Source organism: Salmo salar, chromosome ssa14 (assembly GCF_905237065.1).
Source record: "Salmo salar chromosome ssa14, Ssal_v3.1, whole genome shotgun sequence".
Lineage (NCBI taxonomy): Eukaryota > Metazoa > Chordata > Actinopteri > Salmoniformes > Salmonidae > Salmo > Salmo salar.
This window is the reverse complement of record NC_059455.1, coordinates 97,043,782-97,058,874: the sequence shown is the minus strand read 5'-3', so window position 1 is coordinate 97,058,874 and position 15,093 is coordinate 97,043,782.

Below are 15,093 nucleotides of genomic sequence, written 5' to 3'. Positions count from 1 at the left end.
AACAGTAGACTATGGGTACAGTATAACAGTAGACTAGTATAACAGTAGACTATGGGTACAGTATAACAGTAGACTATGGGTACAGTACAACAGTAGACTAGTATAACAGTAGACTATGGGTACAGTACAACAGTAGACTATGGGTACAGTACAACAGTAGACTATGGGTACAGTACAACAGTAGACTATGGGTACAGTATAACAGTAGACTATGGGTACAGTATAACAGTAGAATATGGGTACAGTACAACAGTAGACTATGGGTACAGTACAACAGTAGACTATGGGTACAGTATAACAGTAGACTATGGGTACAGTATAACAGTAGACTATGGGTACAGTATAACAGTAGACTATGGGTACAGTATAACAGTAGACTATGGGTACAGTATAACAGTAGACTATGGGTACAGTATAACAGTAGACTATGGGTACAGTATAACAGTAGACTATGGGTACAGTATAACAGTAGACTATGGGTACAGTATAACAGTAGACTATGGGTACAGTATAACAGTAGACTATGGGTACGATAACCGTGTAGTATAACAGTAGACTATGGGTACAGTATAACAGTAGACTATGGGTACAGTATAACAGTAGACTATGGGTACAGTACAACAGTAGACTATGGGTACAGTATAACAGTAGACTATGGGTACAGTATAACAGTAGACTATGGGTACAGTATAACAGTAGACTATGGGTACAGTATAACAGTAGACTAGTATAACAGTAGACTATGGGTACAGTATAACAGTAGACTATGGGTACAGTATAACAGTAGACTATGGGTACAGTATAACAGTAGACTATGGGTACACTAGTATAACAGTAGACTATGGGTACAGTATAACAGTAGACTATGGGTCAGTACACAGTAGACTAGTATAACAGTAGACTATGGGTACAGTACAACAGTAGACTATGGGCAGTACAACAGTAGACTATGGGTACAGTATAACAGTAGACTATGGGTACAGTATAACAGTAGACTAGTATAACAGTAGACTATGGGTACAGTATAACAGTAGACTATGGGTACAGGTACAGTAGACTATGGGTACAGTACAACAGTAGACTAGTATAACAGTAGACTATGGGTACAGTACAACAGTAGACTATGGGTACAGTACAACAGTAGACTATGGGTACAGTATAACAGTAGACTATGGGTACAGTATAACAGTAGACTATGGGTACAGTATAACAGTAGACTATGGGTACAGTACAACAGTAGACTATGGGTACAGTATAACAGTAGACTATGGGTACAGGTACAGTATAACAGTAGACTATGGGTACAGTACAACAGTAGACTATGGGTACAGTACAACAGTAGACTATGGGTACAGTATAACAGTAGACTATGGGTACAGTATAACAGTAGACTATGGGTACAGTATAACAGTAGACTAGTATAACAGTAGACTATGGGTACAGTATAACAGTAGACTATGGGTACAGGTACAGTATAACAGTAGACTATGGGTACAGTATAACAGTAGACTATGGGTACAGTATAACAGTAGACTAGTATAACAGTAGACTATGGGTACAGTATAACAGTAGACTATGGGTACAGTATAACAGTAGACTATGGGTACAGTACAGTGTAACAGTAGACTATGGGTACAGTACAACAGTAGACTATGGGTACAGTATAACAGTAGACTATGGGTACAGTACAACAGTAGACTATGGGTACAGTACAACAGTAGACTATGGGTACAGTACAACAGTAGACTATGGGTACAGTATAACAGTAGACTATGGGTACAGTATAACAGTAGACTAGTATAACAGTAGACTATGGGTACAGTATAACAGTAGACTATGGGTACAGTATAACAGTAGACTATGGGTACAGTATAACAGTAGACTATGGGTACAGTACAACAGTAGACTATGGGTACAGTACAACAGTAGACTATGGGTCGACAGTATAACAGTAGACTATGGGTACAGTACAACAGTAGACTATGGGTACAGTATAACAGTAGACTATGGGTACAGTATAACAGTAGACTATGGGTACAGTATAACAGTAGACTATGGGTACAGTATAACAGTAGACTATGGGTACAGTATAACAGTAGACTAGTATAACAGTAGACTATGGGTACAGTATAACAGTAGACTATGGGTACAGTATAACAGTAGACTATGGGTACAGTATAACAGTAGACTATGGGTACAGTATAACAGTAGACTATGGGTAACAGTATAACAGTAGACTATGGGTACAGTATAACAGTAGACTATGGGTACAGTATAACAGTAGACTATGGGTACAGTACAACAGTAGACTATGGGTACAGTACAACAGTAGACTATGGGTACAGTACAACAGTAGACTATGGGTACAGTACAACAGTAGACTATGGGTACAGTATAACAGTAGACTATGGGTACAGTACAACAGTAGACTATGGGTACAGTACAACAGTAGACTATGGGTACAGTATAACAGTAGACTATGGGTACAGTACAACAGTAGACTATGGGTACAGTACAACAGTAGACTATGGGTACAGTATAACAGTAGACTATGGGTACAGTATAACAGTAGACTAGAATAACAGTAGACTATGGGTACAGTATAACAGTAGACTATGGGTACAGTATAACAGTAGACTATGGGTACAGTACAACAGTAGACTAGTATAACAGTAGACTATGGGTACAGTACAACAGTAGACTATGGGTACAGTACAACAGTAGACTATGGGTACAGTATAACAGTAGACTATGGGTACAGTATAACAGTAGACTATGGGTACAGTATAACAGTAGACTAGTATAACAGTAGACTATGGGTACAGTATAACAGTAGAATATGGGTACAGTACAACAGTAGACTATGGGTACAGTATAACAGTAGACTATGGGTACAGTACAACAGTAGACTATGGGTACAGTACAACAGTAGACTATGGGTACAGTACAACAGTAGACTATGGGTACAGTACAACAGTAGACTATGGGTACAGTATAACAGTAGACTAGTATAACAGTAGACTAGTATAACAGTAGACTATGGGTACAGTATAACAGTAGACTATGGGTACAGTATAACAGTAGACTATGGGTACAGTATAACAGTAGACTATGGGTACAGTATAACAGTAGACTATGGGTACAGTATAACAGTAGACTAGTATAACAGTATAACAGTAGACTATGGGTACAGTATAACAGTAGACTATGGGTACAGTACAACAGTAGACTATGGGTACAGTACAACAGTAGACTATGGGTACAGTACAACAGTAGACTAGTATAACAGTACAACAGTAGACTATGGGTACAGTACAACAGTAGACTATGGGTACAGTATAACAGTAGACTATGGGTACAGTACAACAGTAGACTATGGGTACAGTATAACAGTAGACTATGGGTACAGTATAACAGTAGACTATGGGTACAGTACAACAGTAGACTATGGGTACAGTATAACAGTAGACTATGGGTACAGTATAACAGTAGACTATGGGTACAGTATAACAGTAGACTATGGGTACAGTACAACAGTAGACTAGTATAACAGTAGACTATGGGTACAGTACAACAGTAGACTATGGGTACAGTACAACAGTAGACTACGGGTACAGTATAACAGTAGACTATGGGTACAGTATAACAGTAGACTATGGGTACAGTATAACAGTAGACTAGTATAACAGTAGACTATGGGTACAGTATAACAGTAGAATATGGGTACAGTACAACAGTAGACTATGGGTACAGTATAACAGTAGACTATGGGTACAGTATAACAGTAGACTATGGGTACAGTATAACAGTAGACTGTGGGTACAGTACAACAGTAGACAAGTATAACAGTAGACTATGGGTACAGTATAACAGTAGACTATGGGTACAGTACAACAGTAGACTAGTATAACAGTAGACTATGGGTACAGTATAACAGTAGACTATGGGTACAGTATAACAGTAGACTATGGGTACAGTATAACAGTAGACTATGGGTACAGTATAACAGTAGACTATGGGCAGGTACAGTATAACAGTAGACTATGGGTACAGTACAACAGTAGACTATGGGTACAGTATAACAGTAGACTATGGGTACAGTATAACAGTAGACTATGGGTACAGTATAACAGTAGACTATGGGTACAGTACAACAGTAGACTATGGGTACAGTACAACAGTAGACTATGGGTACAGTATAACAGTAGACTAGTATAACAGTAGACTAGTATAACAGTAGACTATGGGTACAGTATAACAGTAGACTATGGGTACAGTATAACAGTAGACTATGGGTACAGTATAACAGTAGACTATGGGTACAGTATAACAGTAGACTATGGGTACAGTACAACAGTAGACTATGGGTACAGTATAACAGTAGACTATGGGTAAAGGTACAGTATAACAGTAGACTATGGGTACAGTACAACAGTAGACTATGGGTACAGTATAACAGTAGACTATGGGTACAGTATAACAGTAGAATATGGGTACAGTATAACAGTAGACTATGGGTACAGTACAACAGTAGACTATGGGTACAGTACAACAGTAGACTATGGGTACAGTATAACAGTAGACTAGTATAGCAGTAGACAGTATAACAGTAGACTATGGGTACAGTATAACAGTAGACTACGGGTACAGTATAACAGTAGACTATGGGTACAGTATAACAGTAGACTATGGGTACAGTATAACAGTAGACTATGGGTACAGTATAACAGTAGACTATGGGTACAGTATAACAGTAGAATATGGGTACAGTACAACAGTAGACTATGGGTACAGTACAACAGTAGACTATGGGTACAGTATAACAGTAGACTATGGGTACAGGTACAGTATAACAGTAGACTATGGGTACAGTACAACAGTAGACTATGGGTACAGTATAACAGTAGACTATGGGTACAGTATAAAAGTAGACTATGGGTACAGTATAACAGTAGACTATGGGTACAGTACAACAGTAGACTATGGGTACAGTACAACAGTAGACTATGGGTACAGTATAACAGTAGACTAGTATAACAGTAGACTAGTATAACAGTAGACTATGAGTACAGTATAACAGTAGACTATGGGTACAGTATAACAGTAGACTATGGGTACAGTATAACAGTAGACTATGGGTACAGTATAACAGTAGACTATGGGTACAGTATAACAGTAGACTATGGGTACAGTATAACAGTAGACTAGTATAACAGTATAACAGTAGACTATGGGTACAGTATAACAGTAGACTATGGGTACAGTACAACAGTAGACTATGGGCACAGTACAACAGTAGACTAGTATAACAGTACAACAGTAGACTATGGGTACAGTACAACAGTAGACTATGGGTACAGTATAACAGTAGACTATGGGTACAGTACAACAGTAGACTATGGGTACAGTATAACAGTAGACTATGGGTACAGTATAACAGCAGACTATGGGTACAGTACAACAGTAGACTATGGGTACAGTACAACAGTAGACTATGGGTACAGTATAACAGTAGACTATGGGTACAGGTACAGTATAACAGTAGACTATGGGTACAGTACAACAGTAGACTATGGGTACAGTATAACAGTAGACTATGGGTACAGTACAACAGTAGACTATGGGTACAGTACAACAGTAGACTATGGGTACAGTACAACAGTAGACTATGGGTACAGTATAACAGTAGACTATGGGTACTAGCTAGTATAACAGTAGACTATGGGTACAGTATAACAGTAGACTATGGGTACAGTATAACAGTAGACTATGGGTACAGTATAACAGTAGACTATGGGTACAGTATAACAGTAGACTATGGGTACAGTATAACAGTAGACTATGGGTACAGTATAACAGTAGACTATGGGTATAACAGTATAACAGTAGACTATGGGTACAGTACAACAGTAGACTATGGGTACAGTACAACAGTAGACTAGGGTAACAGTACAACAGTAGACTATGGGTACAGTACAACAGTAGACTATGGGTACAGTACAACAGTAGACTATGGGTACAGTACAACAGTAGACTATGGGTACAGTACAACAGTAGACTATGGGTACAGTATAACAGCAGACTATGGGTACAGTACAACAGTAGACTATGGGTACAGTACAACAGTAGACTATGGGTACAGTATAACAGTAGACTATGGTAGGTACAGTATAACAGTAGACTATGGGTACAGTACAACAGTAGACTATGGGTACAGTATAACAGTAGACTATGGGTACAGTACAACAGTAGACTATGGGTACAGTACAACAGTAGACTATGGGTACAGTATAACAGTAGACTAGGGTAGACAGTATAACAGTAGACTATGGGTACAGTATAACAGTAGACTATGGGTACAGTATAACAGTAGACTATGGGTACAGTATAACAGTAGACTATGGGTACAGTATAACAGTAGACTATGGGTACAGTATAACAGTAGACTATGGGTACAGTACAACAGTAGACTATGGGTACAGTACAACAGTAGACTATGGGTACAGTACAACAGTAGACTATGGGTACAGTATAACAGTAGACTATGGGGTACAGTACAACAGTAGACTATGGGTACAGTATAACAGTAGACTATGGGTACAGTATAAAAGTAGACTATGGGTACAGTATAACAGTAGACTATGGGTACAGTACAACAGTAGACTATGGGTACAGTACAACAGTAGACTATGGGTACAGTATAACAGTAGACTAGTATAACAGTAGACTATGGGTACAGTATAACAGTAGACTATGGGTACAGTATAACAGTAGACTATGGGTACAGTATAACAGTAGACTATGGGTACAGTATAACAGTAGACTATGGGTACAGTATAACAGTAGACTATGGGTACAGTATAACAGTAGACTATGGGTACAGTATAACAGTAGACTATGGGTACAGTATAACAGTAGACTATGGGTACAGTACAACAGTAGACTATGGGTATAACAGTACAACAGTAGACTATGGGTACAGTACAACAGTAGACTATGGGTACAGTATAACAGTAGACTATGGGTACAGTACAACAGTAGACTATGGGTACAGTATAACAGTAGACTATGGGTACAGTATAACAGTAGACTATGGGTACAGTACAACAGTAGACTATGGGTACAGTACAACAGTAGACTATGGGTACAGTATAACAGTAGACTATGGGTACAGGTACAGTATAACAGTAGACTATGGGTACAGTACAACAGTAGACTATGGGTACAGTATAACAGTAGACTATGGGTACAGTATAACAGTAGACTATGGGTACAGTATAACAGTAGACTAGTATAACAGTATAACAGTAGACTATGGGTACAGTATAACAGTAGACTATGGGTACAGTACAACAGTAGACTATGGGTACAGTACAACAGTAGACTATGGGTACAGTACAACAGTAGACTAGGGTAAACAGTACAACAGTAGACTATGGGTACAGTACAACAGTAGACTATGGGTACAGTATAACAGTAGACTATGGGTACAGTATAACAGTAGACTATGGGTACAGTATAACAGTAGACTATGGGTACAGTATAACAGTAGACTATGGGTACAGTACAACAGTAGACTATGGGTACAGTATAACAGTAGACTATGGGTACAGTACAACAGTAGACTAGTATAACAGTAGACTATGGGTACAGTACAACAGTAGACTATGGGTACAGTACAACAGTAGACTATGGGTACAGTATAACAGTAGACTATGGGTACAGTATAACAGTAGACTATGGGTACAGTATAACAGTAGACTAGTATAACAGTAGACTATGGGTACAGTATAACAGTAGAATATGGGTACAGTACAACAGTAGACTATGGGTACAGTATAACAGTAGACTATGGGTACAGTATAACAGTAGACTATGGGTACAGTATAACAGTAGACTATGGGTACAGTACACAGAGACAAGTATAACAGTAGACTATGGGTACAGTATAACAGTAGACTATGGGTACAGTACAACAGTAGACTATGGGTACAGTACAACAGTAGACTAGTATAACTGTAGACTATGGGTACAGTATAACAGTAGACTATGGGTACAGTATAACAGTAGACTATGGGTACAGTATAACAGTAGACTATGGGTACAGTATAACAGTAGACTATGGGTACAGGTACAGTATAACAGTAGACTATGGGTACAGTACAACAGTAGACTATGGGTACAGTATAACAGTAGACTATGGGTACAGTATAACAGTAGACTATGGGTACAGTATAACAGTAGACTATGGGTACAGTACAACAGTAGACTATGGGTACAGTACAACAGTAGACTATGGGTACAGTATAACAGTAGACTAGTATAACAGTAGACTAGTATAACAGTAGACTATGGGTACAGTATAACAGTAGACTATGGGTACAGTATAACAGTAGACTATGGGTACAGTATAACAGTAGACTATGGGTACAGTATAACAGTAGACTATGGGTACAGTACAACAGTAGACTATGGGTACAGTATAACAGTAGACTATGGGTACAGGTACAGTATAACAGTAGACTATGGGTACAGTACAACAGTAGACTATGGGTACAGTATAACAGTAGACTATGGGTACAGTATAACAGTAGAATATGGGTACAGTATAACAGTAGACTATGGGTACAGTACAACAGTAGACTATGGGTACAGTACAACAGTAGACTATGGGTACAGTATAACAGTAGACTAGTATAACAGTAGACTAGTATAACAGTAGACTATGGGTACAGTATAACAGTAGACTATGGGTACAGTATAACAGTAGACTATGGGTACAGTATAACAGTAGACTATGGGTACAGTATAACAGTAGACTATGGGTACAGTATAACAGTAGACTATGGGTACAGTATAACAGTAGAATATGGGTACAGTACAACAGTAGACTATGGGTACAGTACAACAGTAGACTATGGGTACAGTATAACAGTAGACTATGGGTACAGGTACAGTATAACAGTAGACTATGGGTACAGTACAACAGTAGACTATGGGTACAGTATAACAGTAGACTATGGGTACAGTATAAAAGTAGACTATGGGTACAGTATAACAGTAGACTATGGGTACAGTACAACAGTAGACTATGGGTACAGTACAACAGTAGACTATGGGTACAGTATAACAGTAGACTAGTATAACAGTAGACTGCAGTATAACAGTAGACTATGGGTACAGTATAACAGTAGACTATGGGTACAGTATAACAGTAGACTATGGGTACAGTATAACAGTAGACTATGGGTACAGTATAACAGTAGACTATGGGTACAGTATAACAGTAGACTATGGGTATAACAGTATAACAGTAGACTATGGGTACAGTATAACAGTAGACTATGGGTACAGTACAACAGTAGACTATGGGTACAGTACAACAGTAGACTAGGTAAACAGTACAACAGTAGACTATGGGTACAGTACAACAGTAGACTATGGGTACAGTATAACAGTAGACTATGGGTACAGTACAACAGTAGACTATGGGTACAGTATAACAGTAGACTATGGGTACAGTATAACAGTAGACTATGGGTACAGTACAACAGTAGACTATGGGCACAGTACAACAGTAGACTAGTATAACAGTACAACAGTAGACTATGGGTACAGTACAACAGTAGACTATGGGTACAGTATAACAGTAGACTATGGGTACAGTACAACAGTAGACTATGGGTACAGTATAACAGTAGACTATGGGTACAGTATAACAGCAGACTATGGGTACAGTACAACAGTAGACTATGGGTACAGTACAACAGTAGACTATGGGTACAGTATAACAGTAGACTATGGGTACAGGTACAGTATAACAGTAGACTATGGGTACAGTACAACAGTAGACTATGGGTACAGTATAACAGTAGACTATGGGTACAGTATAACAGTAGACTATGGGTACAGTATAACAGTAGACTAGTATAACAGTATAACAGTAGACTATGGGTACAGTATAACAGTAGACTATGGGTACAGTACAACAGTAGACTATGGGTACAGTACAACAGTAGACTATGGGTACAGTACAACAGTAGACTAGTATAACAGTACAACAGTAGACTATGGGTACAGTACAACAGTAGACTATGGGTACAGTATAACAGTAGACTATGGGTACAGTACAACAGTAGACTATGGGTACAGTATAACAGTAGACTATGGGTACAGTATAACAGTAGACTATGGGTACAGTACAACAGTAGACTATGGGTACAGTATAACAGTAGACTATGGGTACAGTATAACAGTAGACTATGGGTACAGTATAACAGTAGACTATGGGTACAGTACAACAGTAGACTAGTATAACAGTAGACTATGGGTACAGTACAACAGTAGACTATGGGTACAGTACAACAGTAGACTACGGGTACAGTATAACAGTAGACTATGGGTACAGTATAACAGTAGACTATGGGTACAGTATAACAGTAGACTAGTATAACAGTAGACTATGGGTACAGTATAACAGTAGAATATGGGTACAGTACAACAGTAGACTATGGGTACAGTATAACAGTAGACTATGGGTACAGTATAACAGTAGACTATGGGTACAGTATAACAGTAGACTATGGGTACAGTACAACAGTAGACAAGTATAACAGTAGACTATGGGTACAGTATAACAGTAGACTATGGGTACAGTACAACAGTAGACTAGTATAACAGTAGACTATGGGTACAGTATAACAGTAGACTATGGGTACAGTATAACAGTAGACTATGGGTACAGTACAACAGTAGACTATGGGTACAGTATAACAGTAGACTATGGGTACAGTATAACAGTAGACTATGGGTACAGTACAACAGTAGACTATGGGTACAGTATAACAGTAGACTATGGGTACAGTATAACAGTAGACTATGGGTACAGTATAACAGTAGACTAGTACAACAGTAGACTATGGGTACAGTACAACAGTAGACTATGGGTACAGTATAACAGTAGACTATAGTATAACAGTAGACTGGGACAGTACAACAGTAGACTATGGGTACAGTATAACAGTAGACTATGGGTACAGTATAACAGTAGACTATGGGTACAGTATAACAGTAGACTATGGGTACAGTATAACAGTAGACTATGGGTACAGTACAACAGTAGACTATGGGTACAGTATAACAGTAGACTATGGGTACAGGTACAGTATAACAGTAGACTATGGGTACAGTACAACAGTAGACTATGGGTACAGTATAACAGTAGACTATGGGTACAGTATAACAGTAGAATATGGGTACAGTATAACAGTAGACTATGGGTACAGTACAACAGTAGACTATGGGTACAGTACAACAGTAGACTATGGGTACAGTATAACAGTAGACTATTAACAGTAGACTAGTATAACAGTAGACTATGGGTACAGTACAACAGTAGACTACGGGTACAGTATAACAGTAGACTATGGGTACAGTATAACAGTAGACTATGGGTACAGTATAACAGTAGACTATGGGTACAGTATAACAGTAGACTATGGGTACAGTATAACAGTAGACTATGGGTACAGTACAACAGTAGACTATGGGTACAGTATAACAGTAGACTATGGGTACAGTATAACAGTAGACTATGGGTACAGTATAACAGTAGACTATGGGTACAGTATAACAGTAGACTATGGGTACAGTATAACAGTAGACTATGGGTACAGTATAACAGTAGACTATGGGTACAGTATAACAGTAGACTATGGGTACAGTACAACAGTAGACTATGGGTACAGTACAACAGTAGACTATGGGTACAGTACAACAGTAGACTATGGGTACAGTATAACAGTAGACTATGGGTACAGTATAACAGTAGACTATGGGTACAGTACAACAGTAGACTATGGGTACAGTATAACAGTAGACTATGGGTACAGTATAACAGTAGACTATGGGTACAGTATAACAGTAGACTATGGGTACAGTACAACAGTAGACTATGGGTACAGTATAACAGTAGACTATGGGTACAGTACAACAGTAGACTATGGGTACAGTACAACAGTAGACTATGGGTACAGTATAACAGTAGACTATGGGTACAGTACAACAGTAGACTATGGGTACAGTATAACAGTAGACTATGGGTACAGTATAACAGTAGACTATGGGTACAGTACAACAGTAGACTATGGGTACAGTATAACAGTAGACTATGGGTACAGTACAACAGTAGACTATGGGTACAGTATAACAGTAGACTATGGGTACAGTATAACAGTAGACTATGGGTACAGTATAACAGTAGACTATGGGTACAGTATAACAGTAGACTATGGGTACAGTATAACAGTAGACTATGGGTACAGTATAACAGTAGACTATGGGTACAGTATAACAGTAGACTATGGGTACAGTACAACAGTAGACTATGGGTACAGTACAACAGTAGACTATGGGTACAGTATAACAGTAGACTATGGGTACAGTATAACAGTAGACTATGGGTACAGTATAACAGTAGACTAGGGACAGTATAACAGTAGACTATGGGTACAGTATAACAGTAGACTATGGGTACAGTATAACAGTAGACTATGGGTACAGTATAACAGTAGACTATGGGTACAGTATAACAGTAGACTATGGGTACAGTATAACAGTAGACTATGGGTACAGTATAACAGTAGACTATGGGTACAGTATAACAGTAGACTATGGGTACAGTATAACAGTAGACTATGGGTACAGTATAACAGTAGACTATGGGTACAGTATAACAGTAGACTATGGGTACAGTATAACAGTAGACTATGGGTACAGTATAACAGTAGACTATGGGTACAGTATAACAGTAGACTATGGGTACAGTATAACAGTAGACTATGGGTACAGTATAACAGTAGACTATGGGTACAGTATAACAGTAGACTATGGGTACAGTATAACAGTAGACTATGGGTACAGTACAACAGTAGACTATGGGTACAGTATAACAGTAGACTATGGGTACAGTATAACAGTAGACTATGGGTACAGTATAACAGTAGACTATGGGTACAGTATAACAGTAGACTATGGGTACAGTATAACAGTAGACTATGGGTACAGTATAACAGTAGACTATGGGTACAGTACAACAGTAGACTATGGGTACAGTATAACAGTAGACTATGGGTACAGTATAACAGTAGACTATGGGTACAGTACAACAGTAGACTATGGGTACAGTATAACAGTAGACTATGGGTACAGTATAACAGTAGACTATGGGTACAGTATAACAGTAGACTATGGGTACAGTATAACAGTAGACTAGTATAACAGTAGACTATGGGTACAGTATAACAGTAGACTATGGGTACAGTACAGTAGTAGTATAACAGTAGACTATGGGTACAGTACAACAGTAGACTATGGGTACAGTACAACAGTAGACTATGGGTACAGTATAACAGTAGACTATGGGTACAGTATAACAGTAGACTATGGGTACAGTATAACAGTAGACTATGGGTACAGTATAACAGTAGACTAGTATAACAGTAGACTATGGGTACAGTATAACAGTAGACTATGGGTACAGTACAACAGTAGACTATGGGTACAGTATAACAGTAGACTATGGGTACAGTACAACAGTAGACTATGGGTACAGCACAACAGTAGACTATGGGTACAGTATAACAGTAGACTATGGGTACAGTACAACAGTAGACTATGGGTACAGTATAACAGTAGACTAGTATAACAGTAGACTATGGGTACAGTATAACAGTAGACTATGGGTACAGTATAACAGTAGGCTATGGGTACAGTATAACAGTAGACTAGTATAACAGTAGACTATGGGTACAGTATAACAGTAGACTATGGGTACAGTACAACAGTAGACTATGGTAGCAGGGTACAGTACAACAGTAGACTATGGGTACAGTACAACAGTAGACTATGGGTACAGTACAACAGTAGACTATGGGTACAGTACAACAGTAGACTATGGGTGCAGTATAACAGTAGACTATGGGTAGAGTATAACAGTAGACTATGGGTACAGTACAACAGTAGACTATGGGTACAGTATAACAGTAGACTATGGGAACAGTACAACAGTAGACAATGGGTACAGTATAACAGTAGACTATGGGTACAGTATAACAGTAGACTATGGGTACAGTATAACAGTAGACTATGGGTACAGTATAACAGTAGACTATGGGTACAGTATAACAGTAGACTATGAGTACAGTATAACAGTAGACTATGGGTACAGTACATAGATAGTATAACAGTAGACTATGGGTACAGTATAACAGTAGACTATGAGTACAGCATAACAGTAGACTATGGGTACAGTATAACAGTAGACTATGAGTACAGTATAACAGTAGACTAGTATAACAGTAGACTATGGGTACAGTATAACAGTAGACTATGGGTACAGTATAACAGTAGACTATGGGTACAGTATAACAGTAGACTATGGGTACAGTATAACAGTAGACTATGGGTACAGTATAACAGTAGACTATGGGTACAGTACAACAGTAGACTAGGAAGTATAACAGTAGACTATGGGTACAGTACAACAGTAGACTATGGGTACAGTATAACAGTAGACTATGGGTACAGTACAACAGTAGACTAGGGTACAGTATAACAGTAGACTATGGGTACAGTACAACAGTAGACTATGGGTACAGTATAACAGTAGACTATGGGTACAGTATAACAGTAGACTATGGGTACAGTATAACAGTAGACTATGGGTACAGTACAACAGTAGACTATGGGTACAGTATAACAGTAGACTATGGGTACAGTATAACAGTAGACTATGGGTACAGTATAACAGTAGACTATGGGTACAGTATAACAGTAGACTAGTACAGTATAACAGTAGACTATGGGTACAGTATAACAGTAGACTATGGGTACAGTATAACAGTAGACTATGGGTACAGTACAACAGTAGACTATGGGTACAGTATAACAGTAGACTATGGGTACAGTACAACAGTAGACTATGGGTACAGTATAACAGTAGACTATGGGTACAGTATAACAGTAGACTATGGGTACAGTATAACAGTAGACTATGGGTACAGTATAACAGTAGACTATGGGTACAGTATAACA